Source organism: Aptenodytes patagonicus, chromosome 16 (assembly GCF_965638725.1).
Source record: "Aptenodytes patagonicus chromosome 16, bAptPat1.pri.cur, whole genome shotgun sequence".
NCBI classification, from domain to species: Eukaryota; Metazoa; Chordata; class Aves; order Sphenisciformes; family Spheniscidae; genus Aptenodytes; species Aptenodytes patagonicus.
The window spans coordinates 14,177,470-14,193,528 of NC_134964.1; the positions used below are offsets into that span (position 1 = coordinate 14,177,470).

The following is a 16,059-nucleotide window of genomic DNA, read 5'->3' on the forward strand; positions in this document are numbered from 1 at the left end:
AACTCTTTCTGGCCCCTCTGTTGCTGCCCGCTGCTACTGCACTGGGGATCTTAATGGGAATTAACCCCTCACTGCTATGTTACAAGCCAGTGTCCAGTGGTTGTGCACAGCACTTACACATCATGTGCAAATCCAGTATGCACATACCCAAACATCTTCCTTCTCAGGAGCATACAGGTGTCTGCTCCCAGCACTATCATTCACACTCAGTGCCCAGTAACTGATTCAGCCATCCTACATGCATGTTCACTGCTTAATATTCATACCCACGGGTTATGCCTTTGCACACGAGCCTCACATTTCTTGCTAAGCTCCCACACTTCCCACCACATAGCAGCATCTACAGACAGTGCTACCATTCACAGATAGTGCCTGTTGCCTATTGCTATATTTAACACCCCAAATCCACACTTACTGTTCAGTGTCCACACATTTTGTGTCCTATGTCTGTGCAATACAGAGTATTAGAGCCAGAGGAATCAGAACACCTACGCAGATCTAACGCTGTAGTCTCTTTTGTAATGACAGGAAAAAAGTAGACACTTCTAGGATGCAAATCATCTCCGTATAAAGTATGTTCTGTTAGTGATTCTGTGAAATGTCTTTATAATGCTTCCACTATAGAAGCGCAATCTGGACAGCTAACTCAGATCTAGATTGTGTTTTATAGACACCTACTTTAGACAAGATGAATGCTAACCCCAGAGCTCTCACACAGCAGCCACACCTAGAGGGCAAAATCTTCATTCAAAACACAGCATTCCTGCCCAAAATCCACCTCCTGTGGTCGCTGCTGCTCTGGAGGATCCATGATTCTAGCTCTGGCAGCTATCTAGCTGAAATCAGATGTAAGCATCTAATGGCATCTTATTAATTTTTTCTAAAAAAAAGGTTCATACAAAGAAGAAACTAGAATTCTCTCTAGGCCAGTGAAGTGCAGGTCACATCAGTGTCTCCAGCAAAATTAGAGGATGTGCTTATCTGCACTATCAGAAGATACCTAATGTAGCTCAGATGAAAGCTCTGATGTCGCTGAGAATGTGCCTACATCTCTGTATTGAAATACTTCCAATTTTAAATACAATTCTGAGGCAAATTAAAAGTCTATGGGTATTCTAGAGTGCCAGATTATTGCCACTTACACTCCATATAAGGTAAGAAAAAGCTGATCCATCATGCACATTCACTGGAGACAGAACAGGAGTTGTTAGGTATTATTTATCTATGCACATTCCTGAGGAGCCATCAAATTAAGTTCACGTTGACAATTGCAACTTGATGGCTTTTAACAGACATACACAACCGCATCAGTCCTGCAGGCAGGACGCTGAAACCTACTTCCTAACGATGTAGGGTAAAGATGATTGAAATAATTGATTATAATACATATATATACGTATATATAGCCTTTCATTCAAAGATGCATGTAAACAGTATTGTCGAGTTGCCATGTTCATGGGTAGTAGCTTGAGCAACACAGACTAATTATAGTTTGCCTGATTATTACAGTAACTAGTGATGTATTAAGAACTTGTGCAGTACAAATTACAGTCACTGAAACAAGCCACAAATCACATGCAAGGTGACATTTTATTTACTTTTCCTCTCCCCACCACTTACTTTCTTCATGTATTCATATTTCTCCCAGCCCATGGGCATCTTCTCCATCCTGGAAGAGGAGTGCATGTTCCCCAAGGCAACTGACACCTCTTTCAAGAACAAGCTCTATGACCAGCATCTGGGCAAGTCCAACAACTTCCAGAAGCCCAAACCTGTCAAAGGCAAGGCTGAGGCCCACTTCTCCCTGGTGCACTATGCTGGTACAGTGGACTACAACATCTCTGGCTGGCTTGAGAAGAACAAGGATCCCTTGAATGAAACTGTTGTGGGGCTATACCAGAAATCATCCTTGAAGCTGCTGTCCTTCCTTTTCTCTAACTATGCTGGTGCAGAAACAAGTAAGTGCTTTTACAATGATGATCAATAAGGCAAGAATGAACTAAAGTCTACTTCTGCGTCTCCTCTCTGTGGTAGACTCTATCATCCCCTAATTTCTTGTGTGCACCTAGATATGCCAAAACTAAGATATGAACATGCAGAACTGCTGACAACACCACATTCATGTGGTGCAGAGACGTAAAACTCAGCAAGTCCAAAACAAAGTGACAGGAGGTGTACGTTTCCTGACTTACTGTGTTATGAATCATGTGCATGCTTACTCATCCTCTAGACAGGTGCCAAATATACGTGCAAAGTGCAAGCACTTTACAGTCTTTGGGGACAAAGTTTTGTTTCTTGAGGTGAACTGGAAGAACTAAAAGGAGACCATGGAACTATTTCATATCCAGCTGAGCAGTCCTGGTGTTGCACGGGAAAATGAGAGAGACAGAGAATATAATTTAGAAGTCCTCTAAGGGCATCAGAGAGCAGTCCAATCTCTTGCCCTTTTTTGTTGCTGAAGACCATCAAGTCAGTCAATAGGTCTGCCTTACCAAAAACGGCCACACAGACTTCTACAAAAAAACCCAATATTCTGGCAGTCTGGATGCTGGGCAAAAAGAAGAGGCAGTATACAGTAGTAGTCGACTCAGCCATCAGGCATATGGACAGTAGGGTTTGAGGCTCAAGAGAGTACTGCATGGGGACCTGCCTGCAGTTCAGTTTGGCTGACATAACAATGTGCCTGAGCAAGCTCCTAGAAAATACTGGGGGTGAGTCAGCTGTGGTCCTTGCAGGTATCATCAATATAAGGAAGGAGAGAAGAAAAGGTTGTGGGGATAAAATTTTGGATAAGGTGTGATGTTTGGAGCACAAAGACTCCATTTAAGTCTTGATCTAATTGGCTTCAACAGTGCAGCAAATATGAAAAGGCACTGAGCTGCTTGGACTTATATTCCTGAGACTATAACTTGCTTCCTGCCTTGGGGCTGCCATAACTCAGAATGGATCCCTATTCTTCACCTGGAACATTGGATTAGGAGATTTTTCTAAAGACTTCACTGCACTGACAAACATATGTCCATTGCTGAGCCACATTCTTGTGGCCTTTCACCTAATTAAATAAAAAATAAAAAATAAAAAATGGGGGTATGTCTATAAGTAAAAGCAATGTGACTAGTAGCGCAGAGTACCCTGTTACGAAACTTACGTCAGGCGATAGTGTTCCATACCACCAAAGTGATATACATTATGACGCAACGTAAATCATGCATCTGAGACCAAATATACCATACACTGATCAACAACCAGCTAGCAGCAGTTCACTAAAACTCTCATGCAGCAGTGGGTCAGTATTTAAAATTAAAAATTAATTATTTTATTGTCCCATGACCAAAGAAAGGAAGGTGAGGCCTACAAAACATACTATTTACTCTAACCGTTCACCTCCTATCTACTTCTTCCAAGGTGATGGCAAGAAAGGTGCTAAGAAGAACGGGGGCTCTTTCCAGACGGTGTCTGCTGTGTTCAGGGTATGTGAATTTCCTTTTAAATGAGCCATGCTTCCACAAAAATGATCCGAGGGCTGGCAGACCTCTCCTATGAAAAAAGGCTGAGAGAGTTGGTGTTGTTCAGCCTGGGGAAGAGAAGGCTCCAGGGACACCTTATTGCAGCCTTTCAATATATAAAGGGGGTTTATCAGAAAGATGGAGAAAGACTTTTTTACCAGGGCCTGCAGTGACAGGACAAGAGGCAACAGTTTTAAACTGAAAGAGGGTAGGTTTAGATTGGACATAAGGAAGAAATTATTTTACGATGAGGGTGGTGAGACACTGGAACAGGTTGCCCAAAGAAGCTGTGGATGCCCCATCATTGGCAGTGTTCAAGGTCAGGTTGGATGGGGCTTGGAGCAACCTGATCTAGTGAAAGATGTCCCTGCCCATGGCAGGGGGGTTGGACTCAATAATCTTCAAAGGCCCCTTCCAATCCAAACCATTCTGTGGTGCTATAACTCCTTGACATTTGAATAAGAATGCAAAAGCTCTGTAGCTCAAAGCTCAAACCATATTTTGTTCTATCACAGGAAAATCTAAACAAGTTGATGACTAACCTGAGAAGTACCCATCCTCACTTTGTGCGTTGCCTGATTCCTAATGAGACCAAGACACCTGATAAGTCCATCATTATACTCTGAAGACACGGGACTGATGGGAATTGGCCTGCTTTACTTCCACACCAACTTCTTCCAGAACAGCTCCCTTTGCATGTGAAGTCCTTGTGGGGGTTGGCCTGCGGAACAGCGCCCAAGTAAACCTTCTTGTATTGTTTACCATGACTGTAAAATTTTGAGCATTACACGATCCACAACATTTACCCATCTTTGCTTAATGTGTGTACAGAGCTGAAGATGATAAAGATGGGATTGATTACAGCTGATGAAATTGTCTGTTGTGGGTAACAGCATTAGCAAAGCCTAACAAACGCCTAGTTTTAAGGACCACTGTGTCATTCAGAACTGTTGGGTTCAGCCCAAGACCACTTACCAATTTCTAAATATTCAGTGTTAGGATCTGATTCACTGAGCTGGAGGACTGTCAAAGAAATCATATACCGTTTGTAGAATTCCGTGTACAAGCTGCTGGGTGCTGCTAGCAATTGGAAGGCATTTTGATATGAAGTTACTTTTTTTCCTTTATTTAATTAAATATTAAACTTTCACAAAGAGTTTAGTCTCTGAGAACAGTCAAGTTTGGGAGTATTTTCATGTGGCCATTAAATTAAAGTACCTGGGGAGAGACTTGCCTGCGTGGGTTTTAGGAGTCTAATCATTATGAGGTCTGATACAGGTAGAATGGTAAGGTAGGTACTGGTAGAATGTAGTGGATGCAACAGGAGTACCAGGAAACAGGAGCTTAGCATCTGTTTAATCTGCTCAGGAAACAAAAGACCAATTTCAGAATATTTCTTACCTTTCTTGTTTATGGCTCTCTGTGTAACCCTGAAGACCACAAGCAGGATTTAAGCAACACACATATGTATAACATTCACATTACAGCTATTCCTCTAAACTCCTTTTATATTCAGTGGAGAGAAGCTGGCATTTTAAGGTATGACTCATCTGGCCCCTTTCATACATCTATCTTAGGATGAGATGAATCACATCCTAGAAGAAACTGTTTCACTCCACTGACTATAAATGAAGCCCAAATGGAAATGTCCACACTTCATATCCTAAAGTGAAGGAAGAGGAATCCCACTGGGGTCTTGACAGTCAAGAAGGTGTAAGGAAGGAATTAAGGAAACCTGCTAAAATAGAAAAGCATATTTGAATGAATGATTTTGCCAAATATGGCTGTCATTTTAATGTTCAGCTGGTTGTTTTGACAGAGGTGACTCAGGGAATCTTGACTTTTGCCTTTTAAGAAAAAGCAGTACCGTATGAGCGAAATTAAGGATGGTGAAGGACAAGAAACTGGACATCTGATTTTTAGCTGTTTTTAGGCTGCTTATGTTCGACTCTTCTAACAATTCCTCTGGGTACAGCTTTATGGATTACACTGAAAAGATAAAGTTATGGGTATGGACCATTCTGTACTAATTAATGTCTCTAGCAGCTGACGGAAATTTCTGCATGACAAAGTGATTCCAAGAGGGTTTTATTCTGCCAGTTGTACTTTGTTTGCAATACTTGGGAATAAGACTTAGAAATACAGTTGATTATTATATCCAATAGATATTTTAGGAGGAGAAAGATAATTCTTCTGATTTTAATCAACTGTCCTCTACAGGCAGACTGAGAGCTTTAAGCAACCTGCTTATCCACTCCTGTGTTGGAATCTATCTAGCTATCAAATCTAATCAAGTTTGAGTATAGTTAACACTTGCATGGCAGATCCAAGGTAAAATCTTACATAACGTCAAGAGCTGATTGTCTAGATGGTACTACACTCTGCATTGTGCCACCTCTACCTACATCCAATGAGGATGCTGATGCTGTTGAAGATTTTTCAGCTGGTCTCCTAAAGCACTCTCCTGCCATTTTTTGAGTAATATGGCCTTATGTCTTTTGGCCATTGGCGATTCACAAGCACTGCCAGCCCTAGCATTCTTAGTAAAGCTCAGCTCACTGAAGCAGCTCTCTGCAACGTGTATGAATTGAAAGCATGTTCTGTCTTCACTTCCTGCATCTTTAATCAAGAACTGGTTGAAATTTATCAAAAAAAGGGAGGTCATTCTGGAATGTTAATACATATGGAGATTCTCTGGAAGAAAAGGAGAGTCATGATGGATGTATTTTGTTTAAGGTGAAATGGACCATTACTTGGTGATGCATCAGCTGCGGTGCAATGGGGTTCTAGAAGGCATCCAAATTTGCAGGAAGGGGTTTCCAAGCAGAATCCTTTATGCAGACTTTAAGCAACGGTAGGTCTTCAATTACTGTCTGTTAAGATAAGGCCTCAGTAAGCCCACAACTCAGGTGACAAGTCTGGTGACATCATGGAGAGACACCTTCTGAATCAGACTAGATTAGTGGCATTTGAGGGAACCAAGTCATTAATACTGTCTTAGGTCACTCCAGTCTTTCCCTCTTTGATCAGACCAGAGATTTCTGATTCATTAGAACCAGTATCATTTCTAAACTGTAGTCAATGCCCGATGATTCAAAGAGATGCAAAATGCTTGTAATGTAATGAATTAAGTGGCATTATAGACTGCTCTTTGTAAGTCTCCCAGAGTATAGATACAAAAACAATACACGTCAGCGCAGCCTCCTTACAGTGCACTGACTAAGCATTCAAAAATCCAGGGCTTTGCTGGTGTTCTGTCACTGGCCTGCATCCTGTGCCTTGTTTTCCTCATCATTAAAATGGAGACAGTTAAACTGGTTCATGTGAGTTCAGTTGCTATAAAGTGCTGAATCAGAACTGGCTGCTGTTATAATTAAATGTAACAGTAGCATCTTCCATGCTGAATTGGTGTGAAAAGGACCCAAGACCTCTCTGAAAATGCCCTGCAACCTGATGTTCAGTAAGGCGTTAGCTGGTCTCAATTGTCAAATCATAATTTGATGTGACAGGTGAAGGAATCTATCCATAATGGCCATGGTCCAGAACCACAAAGTACTTTATAGTTCAAAGGAAATGTGCTGAAGTTCAGAAGGAACTACAATGGAAGCCTAAAATAGAGAATAAATGCACTGCACCATTATCACTGTCTTGATTTTACATAGATTTTACATATTTTCTTTCAAGGTAGACTTGAGAATAAGAAGTGCTCCAGTGTACAGTCACACATCCTCATTGATGTATCTGAAGAAACCCCTTTGGAAGGATTAGGTGGTCCTGTCCATGACACAGGATTACCTTAATCATTAAGTTACCTTGCAAAATGCTAAGACTGCTGTTAGCATTTACAGAATAATACCATGCCATTTTTAGTCCAAACTCAAGGATTCACGAGCACAACTTGTAGAGACTGTGAGCTGTGCAAGATATGTATTCCCTTTGGAATATAGCTGATTTTTGTTAGTAGTTTTAATTCATCTTCAACTTTAATTTGAGTAGCGTTCCTCTGATCAATGAAACAAGATGAGAAGAGGTTGACATGTTCTCACTATGTTATTACTAATTCCTGGACCTGCAGACACTCTTAAGTATGCACATTAATTTTGTGTGTAACAACATACTGTGTTGTCACACAGCCAACAGATTCCTCTGAAGAGTAGACATGTCCCCTTGTCATCACATTCTGTTCAGCCAAGACTGTCTAGATTTCAGATGGCATACTCAGCCGCCCTCAGATAGCTCAGCTTCCATATATTTTATGATATGTGATGGATCCTATTTTCCTCACCCTGTTTGCAACCAGTCCTTGCAACCTGTCTTACCACAGGTACAAGATTCTTAATGCCTCAGCCATTCCAGAAGGCCAATTCACTGACAGCAAAAAGGCTTCAGAAAAGCTTCTTTCCTCCATTGATGTTGACCACAATCAATACAGATTTGGCCACCCCAAGGTAAAGTCCTTGTGGAAGAGTGGGTATAATTAACGGCAAAAAGTTTTGTTCATTGAAAGTATTTCTTGCATATGAAATCAGCCTTCACGATGATTAGAAATGAAGTACCCCACTAGCAAGAAGGAGTACAGAAAACTCATCTGGTTCTGGGGGTATGTGTGAGGGGTAGCACAAGTTTGGACAGTCAGACTTTTCAGGGGATTTAGGCACACACACAAGTCTATCTTCCATATCCAAAGCAGTGTTACGTAGGACACCGATTCTCTGATCAGCACAACCAAGGCAGTACTATCTTTGGACAAAAACCCAATGGCCTACAGTACTGGACAGACATCATCATGTATGCTTCTCAAGCCATCTCTAAGTCAGTTTACAGAGCAAATCTTGAGCCCGACACAGAAGGGTAGAGTACAGCAAAGAGACAGAGTAAGATATAGTACTAAGTTGAAAGTTAACTCTTTGTTTTAATAACTACTGATGAGCTAGATCTTCCACAACCTACGCTGGAGCAGGCATCAGATAACACTGCAATAATGTGATTAGATCATACATAGAGTGACTTGTCATGAATCACAGGAACACTGAGGGTTTGAATATTGACATGAAATTTCTCTATCTGTTAAACCTTTACTCTGCAGGCATTTTTCCAAAACTGCCTTGTACTACCCTGCATCAGCTGCCAATGGTTGTGTATCTGCCTAAGCCTCAAACTATTTGACCTTCTTTTGTGTTCTAGGTATTCTTCAAGGCAGGTCTCCTGGGACTTCTAGAAGAGATGAGAGATGAGAAGCTTGTGAGCCTCATCACTCATACACAAGCTATGTGCAGAGGGTACCTCATGAGAATTGAATTTAAAAAGATGAACGAAAGAAGGTAATATAAGAAAATACTAATAATCATACTGTGTCAGACCAAAAGTCCAGCAATGCAGTATACTGTGTCAGGCAAAAAACTGTTCTTGGGAAAGATCATTAGAAAAACTAGGCAAAACAGAGCAAGCACAAGTTTCCTTGTTACAGCCTCCCAAATTCTGGCAATAGCTATTTAGCAATTGGACCATGCAGCTGGACCATGATATTTAGTATTTAACAGTGAACCTTTTCTCCAGGAATGCATTTACCGTTTTCAACCTTTAAAGAACCCTGCGACAGAGATAGCCAACTGAACAAGTGCTAATGTTTGCCTGTTTTGAACATGTTGTCTGATAATTTCATTGGATCACATTGGTTTTGTAAGGAATGGCATATAATCACTCTCTGCTCTCCTTCTCTTAAATTTTCTTTCATGGCTCCATCATCTAAGATGAACAATTCTAGCTTGTACAGAGAAGGTACTCTATACTTTCGACCATCCCAGATACACTTCCCATTTCAGCTCTCTCCTTTTGAAATGGGATGAATCATGCAAAATTTGGAGTGTAGGAGTGGCAGCACTGGGCGAGCCAAGCAAACTTTCTCAAATGTTGTTGACAAGTGAAAGCTTTTAGGAGAGCAAGGACTGCATAAATATATAGGATGCTCTGCCAACCAGCTGCTCTTATTTGTAATACTCTGTAGTATATATGTAGCTCAGGGGCTTCCTGAGCCAGGGATAGTTTCTGAGAGTTCAATAACTCTTACTGGATTTCTCTGCAAGGATTTGTCTAATCTCCGCTTGAACTATGGGCATCAACAACATCCTTTTGCATTCAATACCATAAAAAGATTTCATTTTTGTTTTCAGTTTCTGTGTTAATATTTTCTAATATGGTATTTGCTATTTTGAGTGACCCAAAAAGCATCAAGCTGCTGTTTTCACAATTGACAGTAACTCCCAGGTTTGTAATCTCAGCAGCAGTAGTTCAAGGATGTCAGTTTGCACTCTGGTATTCACCTGAGCACTTGCACTTTCTTTGAGACTGAGGAAAGTCTCAGATTCCCAGGCAACATGCCAGAGAATTTTGTCTGTTTTGGAGTATTTCTCCCTCTTCTATCCAGACATAGTTATTGTTCATGCTACTGAACCAGCCATTCTGCAATCAAGGGTCTAGAAATTACTCTCTAATAAAAGCAAGGGAGGTGAGGAAAAAAGTCTGATGCAAAAGTTCCTTGAGGAAAATGCTGATGCTGCATGGCCAATAATCAGAGTCTGTTTCCAACCCAAGTCTCACCAGCCTCATAAACCGTGTTTTCTTGTGTTTTCAGAGAATCCATTTATATCATCCAATACAATGTTCGTGCATTCATGAATGTCAAGCACCGGCCCTGGATGAAGCTGTTCTTCAAGATCAAGCCCTTGCTGAAGAGCGCAGAATCTGAGAAGGAGATGGCCAACATGAAGGAGGAGTTTGAGAAAACCAAGGAAGAGCTTGCAAAGTCTGAGGCAAAAAGGAAAAAGCTGGAGGAGAAAATGGTGACCCTGTTGCAAGAGAAAAATGACTTGCAGCTTCAGGTTCAATCTGTGAGTAACCTCCATTTTCAGATTCACCCCACTTCCTCTTATTCTGCTGCTCTTTCCCTTCTCTTTTCCATTGTCCTTCATAAACAGACATGTAACAGGGCCAGATTCTCCACTGCTTTGTATCTGGTCTTGTCATTTACACCTAAGCAAAGTGAGTACAAAGCACATACAAGAAAGTACCACCAGCAGGAATACAGGAAATTCTGACTAGGCTCCCATGTAAACCCACTTCGCTATTAAGCAATCACCAGTGGAAGAATCAAATGTTCCACAGTATATACAATGTGCTCCTAACAGTAGTATCTGATTCTGGATGAAATACAGGCTGTTTCCACATCTGCTGTCCATTATAATATGGAGCCAGGGCAGGGTGCTTTTCTGTCAGAGGCTGAAACTGTGGAACAAAGACTGATGCTTTTCTCAGGAATACTGCTGAGCAGAGACTGAAATTGCACAAGACAGGAATACTGTCAGGTTTTAAAAGGTAATAAGATACTACGTGGCCAAGGGCAGTCTGGTGCAAGTGGACCTGTCACTTGTTTCCATGTGCTTTCGAACCAGTTGGGTTTCGACAAGAGTCCTGTATTGTTTCAAGCACCGAGGCTGTAACTGTGCATGCTGAAGATCAGATGCATTACCTGAATCCGTCTTCAGAACTTCAACTTAACCTCACCCAGATTTCTGAGTTTCTTTGTACCCTTCTTGGTACTTAATGCTCTGTTCTCCAGAACCCACCTGGTTTACAAGCATTTGGGGCTTCACTTTAACCCCTTCATGGATGATAAGCTAGAAAAACCAAGAAGCCCAGGTTTAACTAGGTTAACTAACTTCCAGGTTAGGATGCCTTTCAAAGCACTCAGATTTCAGATTTTAGAACATAAAAGAACTCCTAAGGTATGATCATTGCCCTCAAGTGTGTTGTCTGACTCTTTCTCAACTCCCAGTTTCTCACTGTTTCAGTACTGGCAGAGTCCTTTCTGTCTTCTAAGTCCCATTTTCCTGGGAGAATTTCTGTCAACCCTGCTTGAAAGATTCCTCAAGCACCATCTTCTCCAAGTTTGTCCTCAGAAGATGCACACTCACTAGCCATGATTTTCAGTGTGTTACGGGTTTCAGTCAGAGTCTGAGAGAGAATTAAACGTACCATCTTCTGTTACTGCAGTGATGGCTTTCAGCCATAACTCTTCTGGGAGGCAACAGATACCTTTTCTGGTATTCTGCCTAGAATACATCATAGTAGCATTAATTTAGACAAAATTTTATCTGTTAATCATGTGTCTCAAAATGTTAGTTATAGTAAAAGTTGCAGGCTACAATTTAGGTTGAGCTTGATCCTGTCTTGGCTGAGAGAGGTTAGAGAATGATGGGAGCAACGTTAGCCTCATGTGAATAAAGTGGGAGAAGAAGTTTGGGGAGAGACAGTCTGACCTGTGTCATTAGAGTTGGAGGAGCTTATCAAAGATAGAATCATCCAACACTGTATGGAAGATGACTTTGAAATGCTATATGTTTTACAAATCCACATCTAAGATACACTTCCATGAAATCCAGTTTGCTACCCACCTATTTATCTCACTGATTCCTCGCAGGCTCCTTGTTATCACTGAACCCAGTGAGTCTATTGCACGGTATTGCAGTCAAACCATCTGACCAGCTGAAAGGAAGTGTCTCTACCATGGGATTATGGTCCACTTTCCTAGCCATGACTGAGAAGGACAATTTCCTTATGATCAAATCATGTGCATTACTGTAATTTGCATAGGAAATTCTTCCCTGACTTGTGTAATCAGTTTCCTGGAGATGGCGCTTGAACCACATATGTTGCCTTTTGTCATTTTTATGATAAATATAACGTACCTTCAATATTTTCTGACAGGAGAGTGAAAATCTAGCTGATGCTGAAGAGAGATGTGAAGGACTCATCAAAACTAAAATCCAGCTGGAAGCTAAAATTAAAGAACTGAGTGAAAGAATGGAGGATGAAGAGGAGACGAATGCTGAACTGACAGCAAAGAAGAGGAAACTTGAAGATGAGTGCTCTGAGCTGAAGAAAGATATTGATGATCTTGAACTGACTCTGGCCAAAGTGGAAAAGGAGAAGCATGCAACAGAGAATAAGGTGACAGAGGAATCGGGCAAATATTCTTACCCAGACAGTTTTCAGTTTTGTGGAAAGTCACTGTCATTCCTAAGTGCTCTGAATGGAAGTGTTATGTGCCCAAGGCATAGGAGAGAGGTATTGCCACTTAATCACCTGTGACAGAAAATTTTTTGTTAAAATTATAACTTCCTTTAGGAAAAATATATTTTCTGTGACAGTTTAAAAAGAGTTAAGAGGTTGTTATGGTGCTTGATAAAGAATTTCCATATTTGGCTATTTGCAGTCACAAGGAACCAGTATATTTGTGTCTCCTGTGGATAATGGAGGACTAGTACGCTTGTGAGTAGCTCAGCACAGAACGGCTATGCTGGTCCTCTCTCACATGCATTGAGGAGAACTGATTTTGCAGACGTCAAATATTTTCTTATCATTCTTTTATATTTAAGAAGCCCAGGTCTCAGCCCTAGCTAAGGACATCCTTCCTTCCATTGACTTGACAATACGATGAGAGTTCTTCCTGACTTCTAAGGTTCAGACTGCCAGTGTAGCAAGGCGAGTCTGTATCAGGTGGTCATTAACTCATTTATCTCCCAGTAAAAGCACAGGTCTCTTCACGTACATCTCAACGATCAATGTGAAGAGACAGAATTGATATATATCTGTTAGAATTCAAAAGCCCACGTCTGTGGTGACAGTGTTCAGTCCTACTGTGGAAACAATTCTAGCAGAGATGTAATTACAACCTTGAGGTTCCCTTCGCTGCCATCACTGAGAACAATACTGGATCCCAAGTTTGCAATTACAGATATGTTGGACATTTCTATACTAATGCTTAGAGGAAATCTAGCTGGTGCTGGGTATTAGGATGAGGGAGTGTCTTATCAGATATCAGGGCCATATAGCTAAAGCACTTAGCAGAGTGGACTTTCCTTGTCCCTACTGTCAGGCTTTCCCATCGGAATGAGACAAATGGGAAGTAAGGGTCAGGCAGGCTAATGCACAGCGCCTGATGTGTTTGAGATGAGGTTGCTGGTGTGCAATGCTCCATTGAATAAGTTTCCAAGATAAAGCTAGCAGAGCTGGGATCTCCAGCAGCCCAGTTAGAAGCTCCTGCCCTAAATTCATGATCACCTGTTCCAAGGGCATAAGGTTCTTTGTCATGTTATTGTGTTCCTTTCAATTTTATGGAAAACTTAATGTATCTTTGGCTATGCTTGGCACTTGAAAATATCTTTTTAAAGAACTTCACTTGCTGAGAATTTACAGCTGTTTGCCTAGCAAATGTATCACATGCAGGAAATACATTTTTTGAGCAAGAACAACTCAGAGGCCTTTTGTAAATCGCAGTGGGAAAAGCTTGCAGAGGCAAGTGAAGATCTAGCACACTACAGAATTCAGCAGGATAGGGCTGGTAGACAAAAACAACTAAAGCAAGAATTCCTACCATTGCAGGACCAGAGAGGTGTGACTGTCAGGCATGACACTTGTTGCCACCCTCATCATGAATGATACAGACCTTCTGTGGAGAGCATTTTGACTACATCCATGCAAGGTTTTGCAAGGGTGCACTCACTGTGTTCTCAGTCTGTCATTTCTCAAGGCACCCCCTCATAGTATGGATGCTGGCTGTCTAACAGGTTAAGAATCTTACTGAAGAGATGGCAGCTCTGGATGAAAATATTTCTAAACTCACTAAGGAGAAAAAGGCCCTCCAGGAAGCCCACCAGCAGACACTGGATGACTTGCAAGTTGAGGAAGACAAAGTCAGCACACTCACCAAAACCAAGACCAAACTGGAGCAGCAAGTAGATGGTGTAAGAAAAAGGTTTTGGCTTGTGTCGGGGGACGCTCTGATGAATTAGAAGAGACTAGAAATCTGTAGTTGGGAGTATAAGCAACACCTAAAGCAGCCAAGCCAGCTCAAATAATTTCAGCTAATAAATCATTGCCAGTTGACAGGGTATTGTGGAATCCAGTACATCTTTCATCTTTCCCTGCCTATTGAAACTATGTTCATCACTGGGTATTTCAGCATTGTAGACTTTTGTTCCCCATTTTAACCAATTAGCTGGAGCAGTATATCTGTGGCAGTTTGAAGTTTGCTGCACAGTTATTTGTGGTCTCTTATTGTGCAGTGTAGATATACTCCAGGAAGTTACGAAAACTGGGAATTTGTCAATATTTAGCAGTCTATATGCTAGGAACTGCAGCCACTGGAAAATTTTAATTTCTGTATTTTTCAAAAACTTGCATTTCAACTGTGCACAGCCAAGTTGCGGACAGCTTAATATCTGAAACCAAAGCATAAGAGCAGCTCTGATCTTGCAGCGAGAGTGTAGCACAGGTGGAGATGAGAAGTATATACAGGATCTGATTGTTTTCTTTATTCATCCATTTCCAACTCTAGTTAGATTTTTAAATCGAGAATAGTTACTTTCAAAGTATAATTTATGTGTTTTGAAGTATGTCTTATGTGTTTTAGCTTGAAGGATCTCTGGAACAAGAGAAGAAACTGCGAATGGACCTTGAGAGAGCAAAGAGAAAACTGGAGGGAGATCTGAAAATGTCTCAAGATTCCATCATGGATCTGGAAAATGATAAGCAACAGATGGATGACAGGCTAAAAAAGTATTGCACTGACTTTTTATGCTCTGAATTCTAAAATTCAGATTTTATCTTAACCATATTGAATTTGCATTCTTGTTCTTTAACAGAAAAGATTTTGAAATTAGCCAGCTGCAAAGTAAAATTGAAGATGAGCAGGCTCAAAGTTCTCAGCTGCAAAAGAAAATTAAGGAGCTTCAGGTAAAGTCTAAGAGTTATTTATATTTTTAGTAGCTGAGCACAAGTTCCTTAGAATTAATTGATATTTATTCTTAGACTGTTCTACAAAAATATTTTCCTACCCATGAATAAAACAATTAACATGGACTTTGGGTGCTGTTCCCATCTCAGGGCACTTTTACAGAAGCTCTGGCCTCTAATCATACATAACTATGTAAGAAATTTCTGAAGTGAAGCTTGTGGCAGGCTTTGAAAATGGATCAGATACTGAGTTATAACAGTAGTGAAGCCACTGAGAATTACTTTTGTAAGAAAACAACAGAATGTGACATAATCTGTCATGATCAGGACAGAGATCACCTTCTAAATGCAGAGCCAGGAAGACAGTTCTCTTCAGTGCTATTATCCCATGCTTGCTCATTTCAAGGTTCTTTCCATCTTGTCTGCTGATGGAGAGAGGACACTGCTTTGTTTTGGCCTGGCCTTTGGGAAATCTCTAAGAAACTGGCATTCCTTTACATTTTCCAGTGACACATCCCCTATTTCTTCAGAGAAGTGCAATACTAGGTCCTTCATAATATAATAAATCCATTCTAAGCAATAACATAAAATGAAATATCAGATTTTACATTCACTGTTGTTCCAAATCTGAATATTGCATTGCACACAATTCAATGAAATTTCTAATGGTGCTTCACTCTCTATGCTGATATAAATGGGTGTGAATGTTTGCTCTTTATTCCTTAATGATAATTTCAAATCTGTCTATTCAGAAGTCCTC

The 16,059-nt window shown here is 40.8% G+C and overlaps 1 pseudogene; it reads left to right on the forward strand.

Moving 5' to 3' along the window:
- LOC143168050 (myosin heavy chain, skeletal muscle, adult-like) overlaps nt 1–16,059 on the forward strand; it is a 34,921-nt pseudogene that overhangs the window by 6,695 nt on the left and 12,167 nt on the right.